Source organism: Nomascus leucogenys, chromosome 15, assembly GCF_006542625.1.
Source record: "Nomascus leucogenys isolate Asia chromosome 15, Asia_NLE_v1, whole genome shotgun sequence".
Classification (NCBI taxonomy): domain Eukaryota; kingdom Metazoa; phylum Chordata; class Mammalia; order Primates; family Hylobatidae; genus Nomascus; species Nomascus leucogenys.
This window is the reverse complement of record NC_044395.1, coordinates 77439081-77458418: the sequence shown is the minus strand read 5'-3', so window position 1 is coordinate 77458418 and position 19338 is coordinate 77439081. Positions and strand designations below refer to the sequence as shown.

At 40.0% G+C, this 19338-nt stretch overlaps 1 pseudogene; it reads left to right on the top strand.

The window, feature by feature from the left end:
- The first annotated feature begins 17749 nt into the window (after positions 1-17749).
- On the top strand, positions 17750-18686 carry LOC100597240 (annotated as a pseudogene).
- The last annotated feature ends 652 nt before the right edge of the window (positions 18687-19338 follow it).

The window sequence follows — 19338 nt, the reverse complement described above, 5'->3', positions numbered from 1 at the left end:
GGTAAATTTCTCATTTCTATCCTGAATTGTTTTTCTGATTTTTTCTGTTTTTTTTTTTTTAAATTATACTTTAAGTTTTAGGGTACATGTGCACAACGTGCAGGTTTGTTACATATGTATACATGTGCCATGTTCGTGTGCTGCACCCATTAACTCGTCATTTAGCATTAGGTATATCTCCTAATGCTATCCCTCCCCACTCCCCCCACCCTACAACAGGCCTGGTGTGTGATGTTCCCCTTCCTGTGTCCATGTGTTCTCATTGTTCAATTCCCACCTATGAGTGAGAACATGCGGTGTTTGGTTTTTTGTCCTTGCGATAGTTTGCTGAGAATGATGGTTTCCAGCTTCATCCATGTCCCTACAAAGGACATGAACTCATTCTTTTTTATGGCGGCATAGTATTCCATGGTGTATATGTGCTACATTTTCTTAATCCAGTCTATCATTGTTGGACATTTGGCTTGGTTCCAAGTCTTTGCTATTGTGAATAGTGCCACAATAAACATACATGTGCAGGTGTCTTTATAGCAGCATGATTTATAATCCTTTGGGTATATACCCAGTAATGGGATGGCTGAGTCAAATGGTATTTCTAGTTCTAGATCCCTGAGGAATCGCCACACTGACTTCCACAATGGTTGAACTAGTTAACAGTCCCACCAACAGTGTAAAAGTGTTCCTATTTTTCCACATCCTCTCCAGCACCTGTTGTTTCCTGACTTTTTAATGATCGCCATTCTAACTGGTGTGAGATGGTATCTCATTGTGGTTTTGATATGCATTTCTCTGATGGCCAGTGATGATGAGCATTTTTTCATGTGTTTTTTGGCTGCATAAATGTCTTCTTTTGAGAAGTGTCTGTTCATATACTTTGCCCACTTTTTGATGGGGTTGTTTGCTTTTTTCTTGTAAATTTGTTTGGGTTCTTTGTAGATTCTGTATATTAGCCCTTTGTCAGATGAGTAGATTGCAAAAATTTCCTCCCATTCTGTAGGTTGCCTGTTCACTCTGATGGTAGTTTCTTTTGCTGTGCAGAAACTCTTTAGTTTAATTAGATCCCATTTGTCAATTTTGGCTTCAGTTTGCCATTGCTTTTGGTGTTTTAGACATGAAGTCCTTGCCCATGCCTATGTCCTGAATGGTATTGCCTAGCTTTTCTTCTAGGGTTTTTATGGTTTCAGGTCTAACATTTAAGTCTTTAATCCATCTTGGTTTAATTTTTGTATAAGATGTAAGGAAGGGGTCCAGTTTCAGCTTTCTACATATGGCTAGCCAATTTTCCCAGCACCATTTATTAAATAGGGAATCCTTTCCCCATTTCTTATTTTTGTCAGGTTTGTCAGGTTTGTCAAAGATTAGATAGTTGTAGATATGTGGCATTATTTCTGAGGGCTCTGTTCTGCTCCATTGGTCTATATCTCTGTTTTGGTACCAGTACCATGCTCTTTTGGTTACTGTAGCCTTGTTTGAAGTCAGGTAATGTGGTGCCTCCATCTTTGTTCTTTTGGCTTAGGATTGACTTGGCAATGTGGGCTCTTTTGTGATTCCATATGAACTTTAAAGTAGTTTTTTCCAAATCTGTGAAGAAAGTCATTGGTAGCTTGATGGGAATGGCATTGAATCTATAAATTACCTTGGGCAGTATGGCCATTTTCATGATATTGATTCTTCCAACCCATGAGCATGGAAGGTTCTTCCATTTGTTTGTATCCTCTTTTATTTCATTGAGCAGTGGTTTGTAGTTCTCCTTGAAGAGGTCCTTCACATCCCTTTTAAGTTGGATTCCTAGATATTTCATTCTCTTTGAAGCAATTGTGAATGGGACTTCACTCATGATTTGGCTCTCTGTTTGTCTGTTATTGGTGTATAAGAATGCTTGTGATTTTTGCACATTGATTTTGTATCCTGAGACTTTGCTGAAGTTGCCTATCAGCTTAAGGAGATTTTGGGCTTAGATGATGAGGTTTTCTAGATATACAATCATGTCATCTGCAAACAGGGACAATTTGACTTCCTCTTTTCCTAAGTGAATACCCTTTATTTCCTTCTCCTGCCTGATTGCCCTGGCCAGAACTTCCAACACTATGTTGAATAGGAGTGGTGAGAGAGGGCATCCCTGTCTTGTGCCAGTTTTCAAAGGGAATGCTTCCAGTTTTTGCCCATTCAGTATGATATTGGCTGTTGGATTGTCATAGATAGCTCTTATTAGTTTGAGATACGTCCCATCAATACCTAATTTATTGAGAGTTTTTAGCATGAAGGGCTGTTGAATTTTGTCAAAGGCCTTTTCTGCATCTATTGAGATAATCATGTGATTTTTGTCTTTGGTTCTGTTTATATGCGCATTCCGTTTATTGATTTGCGTATGTTGATCCAGCCTTGCATCCCAGGGATGAAGCCCCACTTGATCATGGTGGATAAGCTTTTTGATGTGCTGCGGGATTCGGTTTGCCCATATTTTATTCAGGATTTTTGCACTGATGCTCATCAGGGATATTGGTCTAAAATTCTCTTTTTTGGTTGTGTCTCTGCCTGGCTTTGGTATCAGGATGATGCTGGCCTCACAAAATGAGTTAGGGAGGGTTCCCTCTTTTTCTATTGATTGGAATAGTTTCAGAAGGAATGGTACCAGCTCCTCCTTGTACCTCTGGTAGAATTCGGCTGTGAATCCATCTGGTCCTGGACTTTTTTTGGTTGTTAGGCTATTAATTATTGCCACAATTTCAGGGCCTGTTATTGGCCTATTCAGAGATTTAACTTCTTCCTGGTTTAGTCTTGGGAGGGTGTATGTTTCGAGGAATTTATCCATTTCTTCTAGATTTTCTAGTTTATTTGCATAGAGGCGTTTATAGTATTCTCTGATGGTAGTTTGTATTTCTGTGGGATCGGTGGTGATATCCCCTTTGTCATTTTTTATTGCGTCTATTTGATTCTTCTGTCTTTTCTTCTTTATTAATCTTGCTAGCGGTCTATCAATTTTGTTGATCTTTTCGGAAAACTAGCTCCTGGATTCATTGATTGTTTGAAGGGTTTTTTGTGTCTCTATCTCTTTCAGTTGTGCTCTGATCTTAGTTGTTTCTTGCCTTCTGCTAGCTTTTGAATGTGTTTGCTTTTGCTTCTCTAGTTCTTTTAATTGTGATGTTAGGGTGTCAATTTTAGATCTTTCGTACTTTCTCTTGTGGGCATTTAGTGCTATAAATTTCCCTCTACACACTGCTTTAAATGTGTCCCAGAGATTCCAGTATGTTGTGTCTTTGTTCGCGCTGGTTTCAAAGAACATCTTTATTTCTGCCTTCATTTTGTTATGTACCCAGTAGTCATTCAGGAGCAGGTTGTTCAGTTTCCATGTTTTTGAGGGGTTTTGAGTGAGTTTCTTAATCCTGAGTTCTAGTTTGATTGCACTGTGGTCTGAGAGACAATTTGTTATAATTTGTTTTCTTTCACATTTGCCAAGGAGTGCTTTACTTCCAACTATGTGGTCAATTTTTGAATAGGTGTGGTGTGGTGCTGAAAAGAATGTATATTCTGTTGATTTGGGGTGGAGAGTTCTCTAGATGTCTATTAGGTCCACTTGGTGCAGAGCTGAGTTCAATTCCTGAATATCCTTGTTAACTTTCTCTGTCATTGATCTGTCTAATGTTGACAGTGGGGTGTTAAAATCTCCCATTATTATTGTGTGGGAGTCTAAGTTTCTTTGTAGGTTTGTAAGGACTTGCTTTATGAATCTGGGTGCTCCTGCATTGGGTGCATATATATTTAGGATAGTTAGCTCTTCTTGTTGAATTGATCCCTTTACCATTATGTAATGGCCTTCTTTGTCTCTTTAGATCTTTGTTGGTTTAAAGTCTGTTTTATCAGAGACTAGGATTGCAACCCCTGCCTTTTTTTGTTTCTATTTCCTTGGTAGATCTTCCTCCATCCCTTTATTTTGAGCCTATGTGTGTCTCTGCACGTGAGATGGGTTTCCTGAATACAGCAAACTGATGGGTCTTGACTCTTTATTCAATTTGCCAGTCTGTGTCTTTTAATTGGAGCATTTAGTGCATTTACACTTAAGGTTAATATTGTTATGTGTGAATTTGATCCTTTCCTTATGATGTTAGCTGTTTATTTTGCTCATTAGTTGATGCAGTTTCTTCCTAGCCTCGATGGTCTTTACAATTTGGCATGTTTTTGCAGTGGCTGGTACCGGTTGTTCCTTTCCATGTTTAGTGCTTCCTTCAGGAGGTCTTGTAGGGCAGGCCTGGTGGTGACAAAATCTCTCAGCATTTGCTTCTCTGTAAAGGATTTTATTTCTCCTTCACTTATGAAGCTTAGTTTGGCTGGATATGGAATTTTGGGTTGAAAATTCTTTTCTTTAAGAATGTTGAATATTGGCCCCCACTCTCTTCTGGCTTGTAGAGTTTCTGCCGAGAAATCAGCTGTTATTCTGATGGGCTTCCCTTTGTGGGCAACCCAGCCTTTCTGTCTGGCTGCCCTTAATATTTTATCCTTCATTTTGACTTTGGTGACTCTGACAATTATGTGTCTTGGAGTTGCTCTTCTCGAGGAGTATCTTTGTGTTGTTCTCTGTATTTCCTGAATTTGAATGTTGGCCTGCCTTGCTAGATTGGGGTAGTTCTCCTGGATAATATCCTGCAGAGTGTTTTCCAACTTGGTTCCATTCTCCCCGTCGCTTTCAGGTACACCAATCAGATGTAGATTTGGTCTTTTCACATAGTCCCATATTTCTTGGAGGCTTTGTTTGTTTCTTTTTATTCTTTTTTCTCTAAACTTCTCTTCTCGCTTCATTTCATTCATTTCTTCTTCTATCACTGATACCCTTTCTTCTAGTTGATGGAATCGGCTACTGAGGCTTGTGCATTCATCATGTAGTTCTCATGCCGTGGTTTTCAGCTCCATCAGGTCCTTTAAGGACTTCTCTGCATTGGTTATTCTAGTTAGCCATTTGTCTAATTTGTTTTCAGGGTTTTTAACTTCTTTGCCATGGGTTCGAACTTCCTCCTTTATCTCGGAGTAGTTTGATCATCTGAAGCCTTCTTCTCTCAACTCATCAAAGTCATTCTCCGTCCAGCTTTGTTCCATTGCTGGTGAGGAGCTGCATTCCTTTGGAGGAGGAGAGGTGCTCTGATTTTTAGATATTCCAGTTTTTCTGCTCTGTTTTTTCCCCATCTTTGTGTTTTAGTATACCTTTTGTCTTTGACGATGGTGATGTACAGATGGGATTTTGGTGTGGATGTCCTTTCTGTTTGTTAGTTTTCCTTCTAATAGTCAGGACCCTCAGCTGCAGGTCTGTTGGAGTTTGCTGGAGGTCCACTCCAGACTCTGTTTGCCTGGGTATCAGCAGTGGAGGCTGCAGAACGGCAGATATCGGTGAACAGCAAATGTTGTTGCCTGATTGTTCCTCTGGAAGTTTTGTCTCAGAGGAGTACCCGGCCGTGTGAGGTGTCAGTCTGCCCCTACTGGGGGTGCCTCCCAGTTAGGCTACTCGGGGGTCAGGGACCCACTTGAGGAGGCAATCTGTCCGTTCTCAGATCTGAAGCTGCATGCTGGTAGAACCACTACTTTTTTCAAAGCTGTCAGACAGGAACATTTAAGTCTGCAGAGGTTTCTGCTGCCTTTTGTTTGGCTATGCCCTCACCCCAGAGGTGGAGTCTACAGAGGCAGGCAGGCCTCCTTGAGCTGTGGTGGGCTTCACCCAGTTCAAGCTTCCCGGCTGCTTTGTTTAGCTACTCAAGCCTCAGCAATGACGTGCGCCCCTCCCCCAGCCTAGCTGCCGCCTTGCAGTTTGATCTCAGACTGCTGTGCTAGCAATGAGTGAGGCTCCGTGGGCGTAGGACCCTCCGAGCCAGGCACGGGATACAATCTCCTGGTGTGCCGTTTGCTAAGACCATTGGAAAAGCGCAGTATTAGGGTGGGAGTGACCCGATTTTCCAGGTGCTCTCTGTCACCCCTTTCTTTGACTAGGAAAGGGAATTCCCTGACCCCTTGCGCTTCCTGGGTGAGGCGATGCCTTGCCCTGCTTTGGCTCACGCTCGGGGCGCTGCACCCATTGTCCTGCACCCACTTTCCGACACTCCCCAGTGAGATGAACCCGGTACCTCAGTTGGAAATGCAGAAATCACCTGTCTTCTCCATCGCTCACACTGGGAGCTGTAGATGGGAGCTGTTCCTATTCAGCCATGTTGGCTCCACCCTGTTTTTTTTTTTTTAATCCATGTTCTCTTGTATCTCATTGATCTTCTCTAATATCATTATTTTGAATTATTTTTCTGGGATTTCATAAGTTTTTTTTCATTGAAATTTGTTGCTGGAGAATTAGTTTTCCATTGGACTTGTCATATTTCCTCGCTTTTTCATGTTTCTATGTCTTTGCATTCATATCTGCACATCTGGTTTAATAATTACTTCTAATTTTCTGAATTTACATTTATAGCAGAGGACTCTTCCTTGAAGCTCTATCTATGGGGTTGGTTGAGTAGAGCACTTTGGCTTTGATCCTGGGTACATGCATTAGTGTAGTCTATGTATGATTTATTTGGCTGTAAACAGTGTCAATGGTGTCTGAGATTTCCTCAGTGGCTTAGGCTGTGGTTGTTAGTTGAGAATGTGGTGATATTTTGGTGGAGACACGGACACCAGATGGGCCAGTCCTTGTTCCCCAGTGGTTGCAGTGGAAGGCTAAGCATGTCTGTTCTTGGGCTCTAGAGTGTCATACACTGGCACTGGTGTTAGTGGATCTAGCTGGGCTGATTCTTAAGCCTTCAGGTAGCTTCTTGGGTGTCAGGAGTGGTAATGGTGGCCTGAGTGGGTGGAAGGGTCTTTGGGTCCCTGGCCAGTGGGTGTTGCATGGGCAATGGCAGTAGCAGTGGGGGAACAACCTTTTGGCTCACAACAGATCTGTGCTTGTGTTGGCAGTAACTATGACAGGCTTGGTGGACAGTCCTTGAACCACAGGTGGCACATGGGGGTGGGTGCCAGCTATTGTGGTAGTGGTAGATTGGGTAAGCTTGTCCTCAGGTTCCCAGGAGGAGTACATGGGAGCCAATGATGGTGGATAGGACAGAGCAATCCCCAAGCACCCAGATGATGTGGCACTTGGTGGGGCAGAGCACTGCCAGTTGGATCTGTCCCAAGTCCCCCTTGGTGGTACATATGGGCACTAGTTTCGATAGGTGGGGCCAGGGTGATTTCCAGGCTCATGGCAGAATGTTTGAGTGGGGACAGCAGTGACTGTGCTGCAGCCCTGCTTTTGGTATTGTGGAGGTGCTTTCAGTGGTAGCAGCTATAGACAGGTGGCTAGGGAGCATGTGCTTTGGCCCCAGGTAGTGGCTATGGGCAGGGTTGTCTGTCCTTAGGATGGTTGTTAATGAACTATGGCCCTGCTGCTAGGAATGGTGGGGTTGTTGCCAGTGGTTCATGTTTCAGCTTTGGCAGTGGCAGCCAGCAGCAGTCACTGGCTGCAGGTAGAGGGTGTCAATGGGGATTCAGGGATGTGGAGATGCAGGGGCTGTTGGGCTCCAAGGCAGGATGCAGTCTGGAGGGTGCTGGGCTCTCTAAATGGCATCTTGCTGTAGTTGCTTAGGACTTGGGGCAGTGTGTGAGAACCAATCTGAGCTCCCTCTTTGGAGCAATATTATCACATGGTCTCTTGGCAGCTTCCTATGTTAGTCTCAGTACCCACCAAGGTTGACAAGCTCCCCTATGATTAGGAGTGCAGGAGTTCACTGTGGGAATATGAACCACTGAGGGTCTTTCACTTCCATTTTCCCTATGTTGGGGAGCCTCTCTAACTTCCCAGCTGATACTGCCAGGCAAGCTGCCTGGTTTCCCTTTCCTTCCTTGCCTTAGGTATTTCCTATTACTTCCCTATTGAATTTCAGTGTTCTCTCTTAAGTGATCGATTTGAAGTGTGATTATCGACTTCCTATTTTAGTTCTTCTTTGTGTAGGAGGCCTACCAGATGCCTCTAGTCAGCAATCTTGAAGCCCCTTTGTTTTTTTTTTCCTTAACACAAATGGTACTTTATTATACATATTTGCTTTTGTATATCACTTTTTAAAAGTTTCACAATACATATTGAGGATATATGTATCAGGATGTGTAGCCTTTCTCATTCATTTTATTTCTTGTACTTTTATTTATTTATTTTGAGACAGAGTTTTGCTTTGTTGCCTAGGCTGGAGTGCAATGGCAGGATCTCAGCTCACTTGCAATGTCCGCCTTCTGGGTTCAAGGTATTCTGCTGCCTCAGCCTCCTGAGTAGCTGGGACTACAGGCATGTGCCACCATGCCTGGCTAATTTTGTATTTTTAGTGGAGATGGGGTTTCACCATGTTGACCAGGCTGTTCTTGAACTCCCTGACCTCTAGTGATCTGCCCACCTCGGCCTCCCAAAGTGCTGGGATACAGGCATGAGCCACCATGCCTGGCCTCTCATTTCTTGTAACTGACTACATTACATTCTGGTCTGGGTGTACTATAACGTATTTAACCTGTCTTCATTAATGGACTTTTTGATTGGTTCTAATCTTTTGGTATTACTAACAATATTGCAGCGAATATTCTTGTATATCCTTCTTTGTGTTCTTGTACAAATGTCTACGTAGGAAAAATTTCTAGAGATGGAATTATGGGTTAAAGGCTGTATTCAATTTAAATTTTAAATAAATATTATCAAATTGCCTCTCATAGCTGCTGTGTCAATTTGTACTCCTAACAATAATGTTTGAGAATGCTTATTTTTGTGTACTCTGGACCATACAGGTGAAAACTGATATCTCATTGTTTTAGTTTGTATTTTTATCATTTGAATTAGATTGCTTATATTATGTTTAAATATTAGGCATTTGAGAAAAACTTGTTTTTAACCTTTTTATTATGGAATATAATACCCAAATACAAAATAGAAATGTGCACAAAAGAAGAAGTTTTGTCATAAAGTGAATATTTGTGTAACTACCACCCAGGTTAAGAAGTAGAATGTTTGTATTACCCAGAAGCCTTTCTTCTTCATATACCAACCACTACGCCCCTTCCTCCTCCAAAGGGAAAAAACATCACTACCTTTCTTTTATGATAATCACTTCTTTGCTTTTCTTTATAGTTTCACCCCCAGAGCATGCATGCCTATACAACACACTGTTGGGTCTGTCTGTTCTTTACTTTATATAAATGGGCTTTATATATCCTTTTGTTTCTGGATCCTTTCATTTCATATAAGATTTGCGAGATACATTCTTGTTATTTTGTGTAGCGGTGATTTGCTCATTTTCATTGTTTTATAGTGTTCCATTCTATGATTATATCACAGTTTGCCCATTCTGCTGTTGACAGACATTTCCAGTTTGGGACTAATATGAATAATGCATTCTTGTATACTTGGTATGCAAGTGCCTGCACCTTTGTTGGGTAAATTCTTAGAAGTAGAATTTCTGGATGATAGGATGTGGTATTTTTATCTATATTAGATAATGTCAAGCTGTTATACAAATTCTTCTAATTTACACTTCCACTAGCAGAGTATGAGAGTTCCTGTTGTCATATACTTTCTCCCATTATTTATATTATCAGTCTTTATAGCTTAAACATTCTGGTGGATATGAAGTGACATCTCATAATTTTAATTTTCAGTTCCTTAAATATTAATGAAGTTAAGCACATTTTAATGTTTATTGGCCATATAGAAATCCTCTTTTATGAATCCATTTTTGGGTCCATTTTTCTATTCAATTTCTTGTCTTTTTTTATTGATTCGTAGGAGTTTTAATACATTCTGGGTACAGACCAGTTTATAGTCTTAGTTTGGATTCCAACAAAAGTAGAGCCTTGTGATGAGGACTAGGGTACTGATAGCTTTTTGGGAGATAATCCCAGGAAGTAGAAGTGAGGGAGTAGTGAGGTTTGGAAGAAGGAAAAAGCCTTCTTGTTAAGGTCACACTATAGGCAATGGGAACTGGATTCTTTTAGAACCTCTGAGAAGAGCACAGAAAGCCTTCCTGAAGGAGGAGAGTCTGAAGCACTTATTCAATGCTGATTAAGAGTTTCTTCCAGTGGTGTTTACTCCCCCATCTCCCAAGCTGAGCTTGTGCTGGGCTAAACATATTTCCGTGGCCTTCAGAGAAGGTCATGAAGCAGAAGGTGGCAGAATGTTCAGTCATTGCTTGAGATGAGATACTAGCAAGGCCAGTCTGTGCTCGCATGGGACTGTCCATTGCAGCTCTGGCCAAAATCAGAACTGGTCCAGGGAACTCCTAAGTAGCGGCACCAGTGGCATCTTTTCTGTTTTGTAGATACCTTTTTTCCACACTAAAAGATGCGTTTTACTCTCTTATGATGTCTTTTCATGAACAGAAATGCTTAATATTATTTATGTAATCAAATAAAATTTATCTACTTTTCCCGTTTTGGGTGATGCTTTCAATATTTTGTTTAAAAAATCTTTTCTTACCCTGAATTCATGAGGACATTCTTAAGCTACTTTTTTAGGTAGTGTATTTTTTTTGAGAAGGTGATGAAAGATATGGGTAATTTCTCCAGAAACATACAAATCATTTTATATAACTTGAAGGTGTTCATGGAACCTTCGAAGGCCTTCCATAGAACCCCTAGTACTTTATTGATCGCAGGTTTGGAATCTCTAGTCATTGTTTTACCTTTTTAATTTAGACCCATAGACTACCTGGAACTGATCTTTGCATCGTATGACATGAGATAGGGAGCAAGTTTTATTTTATTTTTTCATATGGATGTCTAAAATATATACCTGCTTAGTTTTTATTCCTTTTTCTGTGCTCTCTAGTCTGTTCCAAAGGAATGTTTTTCTCCTCTTGTGCCAGTTACTCTGTATTAATTACTGTTGCTTTATACTTTATCTTGATATCTGATAGATCAAGTCTATTTTTTGTGCTCAAGATTTTCTTGGCTTTTCTTGGATGTTTGGATTTTCATATGAATTTCAAAATAAACTTACTATATTATGCACACACACACAGACACACACACACCACACACACACACACACACACACACACACACATAGACTGTTGGAATTGCACTGAATCTCTAAATTAATTTGGGGAGATTGACTTCTTTACAATTTTGAGTCTTCCAATCCATGACATAGTATAGCTCTCCGATTGCTGGGCCTTAACTTATTCTCAAAAATGTTACATATTTTATTGCAATGAGGCCTTGCATATCTTTCATTACAAGTCTTACCTAGGTATTTGATATTTGTGATAGTTTTATATAAATGATATTTATAAATTTCATTTTGCTTGGGATTATATGTAGAAAAGCATTTTTTGTACAATGCTCTTGCATAAAACAAAATTGTCAAGCCCATTTGTTAATTATAATTCTTCATCTGTAGGTTCTTTTGAATTTTCTTTCTGTATAATCATATCATCTGCAAATTCTGGCAATTTGATTTCTTCTTTTAAATTTTTATATTTTGCATGTACTTTTCTTGTCTAATTATACTGTCTAATACTTCCAATGCAATGTTGAAAATAGAAGTAGTGGGCATCTTTATTGCATTCTCTATCTCAAAGAAAATGCTGTTGACATTTTATTATCAAGAATCATGGTATGATGTTTGCTTAAAAATACTGTTTTTTGTGCACTTGTTGCAGTTGCTGGGTGTACCATTATAAATATGTCAATTAGGTCAAATTTGTTGATGATATTAATTAAGTCTTTTATTTTTTTCTGCCTTTAAAAGTCTACTTATTTTATCATTTATCCAGAGAATATTTTAAAATTTTTACTTTCAGTTATGGACTTCTCTTATACTTCTGGCAAGCTTAGCTAAATATTTTGAGAATATGGCATTAGGTTTATATAAACTTAGAACTGTTATATCTTATTGATGAATTGACTTTTTAATCGTTACTATTACTGTTACTATTATCTTTATCTCTAATAATGCTCTTTGCCTTTAACCCTTTTTTGTCTGATATTATAGTTTTCTTTTGGTTAGTGCTTGCACCAAAACCAAAATCTATTTAACTCAGAACTTTCTAAACTTATATGAACATAGAATTTTATCAAGGCATAATATATATTAATATCTCAGGAAACAAGTGGTATATAGAACACACTTTGTAAAATAGTGATCTAAAATATATGATTATTAAAGGAGTATACCTAGGGGGTCATAGATAAGAGAGCTACTTAGATATCTCCAGTTGGGGAGTCCATTAAAGCAGGGTTAAGCAAACTATGTCCAGGGAGCCCAATCTGGCACACTACCTGTTCTTGTAAATAAAATTTTATTGGAATACAGCTATGCCCACTTATTTATGTAATTTCTGTAATTGCTTTTGCTCTATGATGGCAGAGTTGAGTAGAGAGACCATATGGCTATCAAAGCTTAAATTGTTTACTGTCTGGCCTTTTACAGAAAATTTGGCAATTATTTTCCTGCTAATAATTGCCAAACATTGTTGAACACATTACTTTGTGGGCTCAATATGTTGCTAGATATTTTATGTAGATAATCTCATTTTATTATCCTAAAAATCTTTTAAGGTAGATGAGATGAGATTGTGTTTATTTTACAAATGAGGAAACTAAGATGCAGAGAAATTAAATAATTGCCCATGGTTACATATCTAGTAAATGTCAGAACCAGGTTTTGAAGCTAGATCTGCCTCCTAGCCTTCACTCTCTCAGTATACTAGACTGCCTTCTGGTTCCTGTTGTTTTGGCAGAGTGTGAAGTAATGGAACAAAAAGTTAAGAAGGGTAAAAAACTCATACTTTGCCATTGTTACTCTAAGAGGTTAGCTATGTAAAGTATACCTGTTAAGTGCCAGGGTACTGTACTAATTGCTTTACATGTTATCTCATTCAATTTTATCAGTGAATCTGTGTTGCATTTTATAGATAAGGAAATTGAAGTTATTTATCAAGGAAAAAGTAGTTAATCTATCTCAGACCATACTTTCAGAGGAATATTGCCGATTTAAAGATAGTTAGATAACTCTATTGACTATGTCTATTATATAATACAGTGGATGCACACCACAAATGTTTCCTCATGCTGTTGTCTAGGATTCCAAATAAAAGTTTTAATAACCACATAATGACATAATATTATGCCTAGTGAGTGGGCTGTATTTTAAACTTTCCCTTATTTTTGGATGTAGGATATAGAACTCACATTATTAATTAGAAGATTTACTTGCATGTTAATGACAATTTAGAAAATACTCTGAATGTTGTTCAAGAGTGTGACCTTTGCAAGTGTGAACTCTGTATAAAATAGTAGAACTGCATACTTTTTTTGCTTAATTTATTTTTTCCAATTTAAAATGTTCAGCATTAAGGAAATTTAGAAAAATGTGAAAAATGGAAAGAAAGTGTTTACCTATTCTCCCATGCCCAGTGGCAGCCTTTGTTAACAGCTTATTCCTCTCAGTCCTTTTCCTAAGAACATAGTCTTTTATTATTTTTTAAAAAGTATGTGAATATAATTTTTATCCCCCCTTTTTAGCTTTACGTCATATACCTAGTAATGGGAAACTCTGACTTAAAATGAAAGCTCTGTCAGCAATTTGTCATGTGGTCCTAAGTGAGTAGTATGTCCGTTTCCTTGCCTATAAACTTGGGCACATTTCATTCTGCTATCCCTGATATTTTTACTTAGAATGTGAGGCAACCTCTGAGGCTAGGCCAGATCTTGTCTGAACTTTAAACTGGAATCTTCAAATTGTTATGAAGAAGATACAGTAAAATGATAAGCAGGATCTCTCCACATGATCCTCTTTGTTTCTTTGTTTTTGAGAGTGAGCAAAAGACCTAAGGTAAGGTTGAGAAGGACTAACCTGTAGTGTGCAACTAAGCTCCTAGTGGGTCTACAGTGTTTATTTGTTAGGTGTGATAGTGTGGTAGCATTGCCAAGGACACAACTGTAGGGTCTTGTACCCTTAAGGCATTCCTCTTTAAAAAGTGGATGACTATACTAGCCACCACATCACCTAAGATGTGACTTCAGCTCATTTCATTTGAGTCTTAGGGAAAAAGCAAAAAGGGAAATACATTTATGGAAGGCATACCCCATCTAGGAAGCATTTTCATATATCAAGTCCCCACAAAAACTTTGGGAGGTAAATGTTAACATCCTCATCTTTAAAAGTTTTTTTTTTATTTTAGAAAGTGAGATTATATAGTTTTATAATCTGCTTTCTTCTCTTTACACATTTCATACAAAGCTGTAATTATTTGTCTTCTTTACTAGGCTGTGAACTCCTTGAAGTCACCAACTCTACTGCATTCATTTTTGTTTTCTCAGGGCTTAACACAGTGCCTGGCACAGAGTAAACATCCAGTAAATGATGAGTAAGGATGATTTACTCTAGGAATTAGGACTCTTAGATAATTAGCCCATAGTTATCAAATCTTTATTTTTCTCTTCTTCCAGCATCTCTCTTCCTTTTAATTTCTACCATGAATTTAGAAATGCTTGAAAAATGTAAAGTGCCACATACATGCAAGTTGAGACTATGTTGACTCTCTGTATTCCCATAAGTTGTTCTGGTCTGTATCCAGTTGATAATGCAGTTGTTATTTTTATAGTAGTCTAAGTACATATTTGCACAACAGGTGGTGTCAACTCATCTAAGTTACTTGCTGTTATTTGCCTGATACTTTTAAATTACAGAGCTCCATTACTGAAGTCATTATTTGTGGTTAAGAGGGAGTGGTACTGAGAGTGGTAACAAGAAGACTTTTAAAAAATGAGGATTAAAATTGACCATCTTTAGCTGCCTTTAAATTTATCTTGATTTAATTATCTAGAACAAGTACAAAGAATGGCCCTGCCTTATTTTTTTCTATATGTCCACTCTACACAAAATACGCTGATTAAAAAGAGGTATGGACTTAAAAATTAGAATTTATTTGCAAGATTTTGTTAAATGATTGCTTTTTAAATCTCTGCCACTCTACTGTTACTCTATTTTGTGAGCAGAACTCAAGAAGAGAAAACTCAGCAAGGACAGGAATCCTCTCCTCTTTCTGGATGTGATAGTGCACCGCAAATGCAAGACTATTCCAACTATAGCATATATCTTACAATGAATCCAAATGGTCATTCCTGGAGGTCTGGGATTATGCTTTATTGTCCTATATCCCTAGATATTCCTATTCATGCCATTCATCCTGTGGGCTCTCAGAAATATTAATTGAATTGCTGAAGAATTGCTTGTATCTTTATCTCAGATTTTTTAAAAAAAGCACCCTGCAATAACTAAGACTTAATTTTTTAGCTAAATTCCATGTCTAGTTTCTAATACCTCCTTACATTTAAGAAAACATCGTTATTTTATTTTTATAAAACAGAAACTCCAAAATCATTGAGAATCTGTTCTGTAAAATAAGACATTTTATAGAGTTACAAAATTTTTATTTTTCCATACAAGTTTTTGTGAGCATACCCACATTTAGCACAGTTGCTCTTTAGCCCGGGAGTTTTTGAATTTTAGTGTGCTAGGAATTACCTGAGGACAATGCTTAAAATTAGATTCATTGGCCAACTCTCAGAATCATAGAATTGATTGGTTTGGGTGGAGCGCTAATAATCTTTAAAATTATTTTATTTTATTTTATTTTTGAGATGGAGTCTCGCTCTGTCGCCCAGGCCAGAGTGCAGTGGCGCAATCTTGGTTCACTGCTGTCTCTGCCTCCTGGGTTCAAGTGATTCTTCTGCCTCAGCCCCCTGAGTAGCTGGGACTATCATGCTCGGCCAATCTTTGTATTTTTAGTAGAGACGGGGTTTCACCATGTTGGCCAAGCTGGTCTCAAACTTCTGACCTCAAGTGATTCACCCACCTTGGCCTCCCAAGGTGTTGGGATTACAGGCATGAGCCACCGCACCCAGCCACAATTTTTTTATTTTAATAAGCACTCTAGGCAGTTCTGATATAGGTAGTCTGTGGATTATGTTTTGATAATGACTTTTTTTTCTCCAGTCCTACTCATACAGGACCCTCTTTGCCTTTTTAAAAACTATTATTATTAAGTTGTTATCTCTGAAATCAGACAGGCTATAAGAAAAAAAGATCTTAAAAAAGACAATAATAGGTGTTATTTCAAAGAAGTGTATTTTGATAAGAAAAGCAAGGGGCATGAAGGAATAAAGAAGAACAAGTTTATTAAGTGAAAAGTTACAAAATATATTATTTTTTACCCACTGCCAAATTTTTATTTGATTTTGGTCAGGTTGTCTTGCTGCCTTCTGTTTGTGTAGTATGTGGAATTTTTCTGTAGTGAAGACGTCAAAATACAAATTTTGGGGATTAAGTCACATGGTAATTATGTAAATAGTTTTTGGAAGTTTGTGGTCTATATTTTGATCTTGGTTCATAATGATAAGCTGCCTTTGTAAAATACCTTTATAAAGTAATGACATGCGATCTTCTAAATATTCCCTTCATTCCCCTCTCCTCCCCTCCCCTCCTCTCCCATCCCCTTCCCTTCCCTTTCCTTTCCTTCCCTTCCTTTCCCTTTTCTGAGACAGGATCTCACTCTGTTGCCCAGGATAGAATGCAGTGGTGTAATCATAATTCACTGCAGCCCCAACCTCCTGTGCTCAAGTGGTCTTCCTCCCTCAGCCTTCTGGGTAGCTGGGACTACAGGTGTGTGTCACCATAGCCTGGCTAATTTTTTTTTTTTTTTTTTTGAGATGGAGCCTTGCCCTTTCACCCAGGCTGGAGTGCAGTGGCAAGATCTCGGCTCACTGCAACCTCCGCCTCCAGGGTTCAAGCGATTCTCCTGCCTCAGCCTCCCAAGTAGCTGGGATTACAGCCACACGCCACCATGCCCAGCTTATTTTTTGTATCTTTAGTAGAGACAGGGTTTCACCATGTTGGCCAGGCTGGTCTCGAACTCCTGACCTCATGACTTGCCCACCCTGGCCTCCCAAAGTGCTGGGATTACAGGTGTGAGCCACTGCACCTGGCCGCCTGGCTAATTTTTAAATTTCTTTTGTAGAGATGGGGGTCTCACTTTGTTGTCCAGGCCGGTTTTGAACTCCTCACCTTAAACGACCCTCCCACTTTGGCCTCCCAAAGTGGTGGGATAACAAGTGTGAATCACTGCACCTGGCCCTCATTTTTTTTGTTTTGTTTTGTGTAGACACTATTTTTATACTGACCACCTTTGTTCATAGATAGCTGTTATTGAATTATTCTTTCAGGAGAGCAGTAAAGTGTTGGCAGTTGTAAAAATGTGTCAAATTTTTGCAATCCTATCTCTGATTTACAATTCAGTTACACATGTTGGCAGAGGTGAACTGGTGGGCCTAAGGAAATGCCACAATAATTCCTCCTCTTTTGACCCAGAAATATCTTGATCCTGACCATATAATTTATTAAAGTAGGCTTAGGGTATGTTACATGAAAGTGTAAAGGTATTCTTCCTAGTGGGTGTGAATAGTATACATTTTTTAAAAATGTAAACTCCTGGTCCACTCAAGGAGATTTTGGTTTAGGAGGTCTGGAGTGGGACCCAGAAATTTGAACTTTATAAAAGCTTTTTAGGTGATTGTATAATCAGCTAAGTTTTGGTACAACTTTCAACTCTTATAAGAATTCTTTCTACAATATTCTTGGTAAAGAGTCATGCAGTCTCAACTTTGACAACTTCTATTTGATGAGGCAACTTATTTCATTGCTTTAAAAGATTTATCTTGGACTGAGCTAGGCACGGTTCTGGGTGGGAGTCTGGGGAGCGCAGCAGCCATGGCCAGCGACCTCGTGCTCAACAATGGTGCCAGGATGTCCATCCTGGGGTTGGGCACCTGGAAGCCCCTCCACGCCAGGTGATTGAGGCTGTGAAGATGGCCATCGATGTTGGGTACTGCCATCTCGACTGTGCCCATGTGTACCAGAATGAGAATGAGGTGGAGGTGGCCGTTCAGGAGAAGCTCAGGGAGCAGGTGGTGAAGTGCGAGGAGCTCTTCATCGTCAGTAAGCTGTGGTGCATGTACCATGAGGAGGGCCTGGTGAAAGGAGCCTGCCAGAAGACGCTTAGTGACCTGAAGCTGGACTACCTGGACCTTTACCTTATTCATTGGCCAACTGTCTTTAAGCCTGGGAAGGAATTTTCTCCATTGGATGAGTCGGGCAATGTGGTTCCCAGTGACACCAACATTCTGGACACATGGGCAGCCATGGAAGAGCTGGTGGATGAAGGGCTGGTGAAAGCTATTGGCATCTCCAACTTCAACCGTTTCCAGGAGGAGAGGATCTTAAACAAACCTGGCTTAAAGGATAAGCCTGCGGTTAACCAGATTGGGTGCCACCTGTACCTCATTCAGGAGAAGTTAAGTCCAAAGGCATTGGGTGACTGCCTACAGCCCCCTCGGCTCTCCCAACAGGCCCTGGGCCAAGCCCAAGGACCCTTCCCTCCTGGAGGATCCCAGGATCAAGGCAATCACAGCCAAGCACAATAAAACTACAGCCCAGGTCCTGTTCTGGCTCCCCATGCAGAGGAACTTGGTGGTGATCCCCGAGTCTGTGACACCAGAATGCATTTGCTGAGAACGTTAAGGTCTTTAACTTTGAACTGAGCAGCCAGGATATGACCACCTCACTCAGTTACAACAGGAACTGGAGGGTCTGTGCCTTGTTGAGCTGTGCCTCCCACAAGGATTACCCCTTCCATGAAGAGTTTTGAAGCTATGGTTGCCTGCTTGTCCCTAAGTGACCTATACCTGTGTTTCCTGCCTCATTTTTTTCATTGCAAATGTAGTATGGCTGTGTCACTCAGCAGTGGGACAGCAAACTGTAGGGTGGCCAGCAAAGTTGTGTCCAGCTTGATGTTGGATCTGAGGAGCCCTGTCAGTAGAGTAGAGGTCTCTTCCAGTTTGCTTTGCCCTTCTTTTTGCCCTGCTGGGGAAAGTACAACCTGAATACCCTTTTCTGACCAAAGGGAAGCAAAATCTGCCAGGTCAAAGTAGTGCCTGCAGTGGCTCACGCCTGTAATCCCAGCACTTTGGGAGGCCGAGGCGGGCAGATCACGAGGTCAGGAGATCGAGACCATCCTGGCTAACACGGTGAAACCCCGTCTCTACTAAAAATACAAAAAATTAGCCGGGCGAGGTGGCAGGCGCCTGTAGTCCCAGCTCCGCGGGAGGCTGAGGCAGGAGAATGGCATGAACCCTGGTGGGCAGAGCCTGCAGTGAGCCGAGATCGCGCCACTGCACTCCAGCCTGGGTGAAAGAGTGAGACTCCTTCTCAAAAAAAAAAAAAAGTAGTGCCACTAACAGTAGAGTTTTAACTGCTTGGAACTGTAATCCTTTCAGCAAGACTTCTCTTTGCCTCAAATA